Here is a 3358-nt window from a genome sequence, read left to right on the forward strand (position 1 = left end):
TTGACTGGTTGTCTATCTTTATAATTGGATTTGTAAAAGGTTTTTGTTCAAGGCAGCAAAGCTAGCAATTCATGAGAAGCTGTAGAAATCTAATTTAAAGTTTAAAGGAATCGCTTAAACTTCCAAGTACAATTGCTAAAAAAACCCTACGATCTAAGCTCCCATTCGATATTATTTTAATAAAGAATCAAATTTGCTGTGTATGAGCACTAGATTTATATATACTTGGACAGTGGGTGTGGGTCTTATTCTTTCCAAGAATAAATAGAAATGGTACCCTTGATTTAAGACATCCCTTCAACAGAGATGTCTGCTGTTCCCTTGTAGCCTGTCTTATAGAAACCAGTGGCCAACATCTAATGTGTTGCAGTTGTCACAAGAGTTTCACAGCAACAGGTAGAAAAAGTATTATCATGAATCTACATGTAGATTACTGTGTGGTGTTATATCTTGAAAAGGAAACTGAAATTATCAGGGCAATAAGCAATGTTTGTTTATTTACTGCACAGGTAACAGGATAAAAATCAAAGGGTGTGAAGAGTGAATGGGGATGAGCTACTCTTTCAAGGAAGTCTATACAACCTGTGTAATTATTCTTCTATATAGTCTATAATGACTACTACCATAAGCTGCTGATTTTCGTGCAATGGGACTTGCATTAAGAAATGAGCTTTCCCCAGGATCTATATTAGGGGCATGTTTTTTTTAACTTCATAAATTATCTGGAGTTGGAGGGGAACAGTACGGTGGCCACATTTGCAAAGGATGCTGAATTATTCAGGATAATGTAAACTTTCGAATGAAAGCTCTCTCTCTCTCTCTCTCTCTCTCTCTATATATATATATATATGGGCAACGAAACAACAAAGGTAGTTCAATTGTGGTAAAGTGATTTGCACAGCTGCACTCCCTTAACACACACACTGATGGGGTTTGAATTGTTGATAGCTAGCCAAGGGAATACCTTGGGGATAGCTCACTGAAAATAGTGCATGACAGTTGTGAAAGACTAATTCTTAGCTGGTGGTTTATTTTTACAGTGGTAGCCTTGCCAGGCAAACTATAATGTTGGTTTTAAACGTTTTAAGGTATTTTAACCATTGTTCTTAACTATCGTGTTTTTATGACTCTGTATTTTGCAGTGGTGTTTTTGGATGTTGTAAGCTGCCTTGAATTTGAGAGAAAGGTGGGGTATAAATACAAACATTAATAAAGTTGTGGGACTCTAAGCTTGCCTCGGCTCCAGCCAGCAAGGCCAGCTAAGCAAGATAATGGTAGCTGTACTCTCAACTGGAAGATCACAGGATAGCCACCCTGATTTCATAAGGAAAGGTATCGGATTAGTGGACTGCCCATCCATTATACAACAGAAGTAGGGAACATGTTGCCCTCCAGATGTTACTGGCTTATAGCTCTCATAACCCCTAACCACACTGGTGGGGAGTCGCAGAGTTGGAAGTGCAATAGCACCTGCAGGACCACAACTTCCCCACTCTTGCTATATAGCTAGTGCCTTTGTATTTCTTACAGTTATTCTGTTAGCCATATCTTAACAAGAATATTTCAGGTTTCAGGTTTTAATAGTAGTTAATCTTTCCCTTCAAATTCAGGTAGGTTAGCTGTGTTGGTCTGACACAGTCAAAATAAAAATTGTCCAGTGGCACCTTGGAGACCAGCTAAGTTTGTTCTGGGTATAAGCTTTTCATGTTCTGGGTATAAGCTTTTGTGTGCATGCACACTTCTTGAAATGAAACTCAACATGCACTGAAAGCACACTGTAGGAACCACGTAGCTGATTTTAAACTGTAATAATAATAATAATAATAATAATATCCACTTGGGAGTTGAAAGTTCTTTAAAAGGTTAGAGAAAATAAAAGGTGACACATGGTAAGATGGAAGGGTGAGCCATGTTCCAGGTTAAACCTCCTAGAGAAGGAAAGTATGCATACCTGAGTGAGAATACTGCTATGGATCAGTTACTCTCACTTCTTAAAAAGCAGCTTGTTTCTTTGGGGCTGTGATCTGCTGCAGCTAAACAAGCGCTAGCCATGTCTGTGGCTCCTCTCCCTGCACACAGATGTCCATTCTTTGGATCCAGGCCTATTATATAACTGCCAAATAAGCATTAAAGCAACTTGGATTGCGTAATTTTCACATTACTGCTTGATTGTAGTCAACAAAAGCGCTCTTGTGTAATAATTTAAAGATTCTTTTTTTCCCCCTTTTAAAAATGAGATTAAAGTGGAATGCTGTTGTAAACACTGCGAGAAGCTGCCAACATACTTTCCCTATCAAAAAGCGGCTCATTTCTAAAAATACCACTCTGTAATGCTGACCTTTTTATTATTTAAGAAAACAGGTTTGAGTTATTCCATTTTAATAAAGGATGTAGAATATTTCCAGAAAGACGATCCCGTTTGTTTTGATCTTCTATCAGGTGTAAATCAACACTAAGGAGACTCTGAAGCCTGCAACACTTCCTCTAATTTTTAATTCCGACTCATCTTCATTGGTGAGTGGAGTGCTAGGCTCTGAATGGTTCAAGGCCCTCAGAGGTTTTCTTTTGTATGCTGCCTAAGAGAAACTGTCTATGCAAAACCCACCTGTTCATGGGTTATTTACATGAGACGAAATGAATACAGCGTATAATGATGCATTTGAATGAGCCTTTACGTGTTACCCTTGCCTTTATTAAAAGGTGGAATTTATTACTATGCTATCACAAGCTAGTCTCTGACTGTAATAAATTTCATGTTCATGTTACTATCCTAACATGAGAAGAGAGCCACTACCAAAAGCACAAGACAGAAAACCAAAATTGTTAATGTAGAAGTACAGCGTTCTAAACTGAAATTGAATCACACTAATAATGACTTTAAATACTATTAAGATATGAAACATGGGCATTTGAGAGGATATTTTCCTTCATCTGAACGCACACACACACACACACATCTTCACATACAGTGGTACATTGGTTCTCAAACTTAATCCATTCTGGAAGTCCGTTCCAAAACCAAAGCGTTCCAAAACTAAGATGTGTTTTCCCATAGAAAGTAAGGAAAAATGGATTAATCTTCCAGACTTTTAAAAACAACCCCTGAAACAGCAATTTAACATGAATTTTACTATCTAACAAGACCATTGATCCATAAAATGAAAGCAAGAAACAATGTACTGCAGTCACACAATCGGTAGCTGAACTGGGTTCCGCACAGTCACAAAGAAAGCCGGAAAACGAAAACACAAAATAAATAGCAAAAACAGACAGACTTCAGCGTAACACTCAAACTGGAAGTGTGGCACTCAAATCAGAAGTGTAACACTCAAAACGGAGCACGTTTGGCTGCCAAAAA

Source organism: Podarcis pityusensis (genome assembly GCF_964106645.2).
Source record: "Podarcis pityusensis genome assembly, chromosome: 7".
Lineage (NCBI taxonomy): Eukaryota > Metazoa > Chordata > Lepidosauria > Squamata > Lacertidae > Podarcis > Podarcis pityusensis.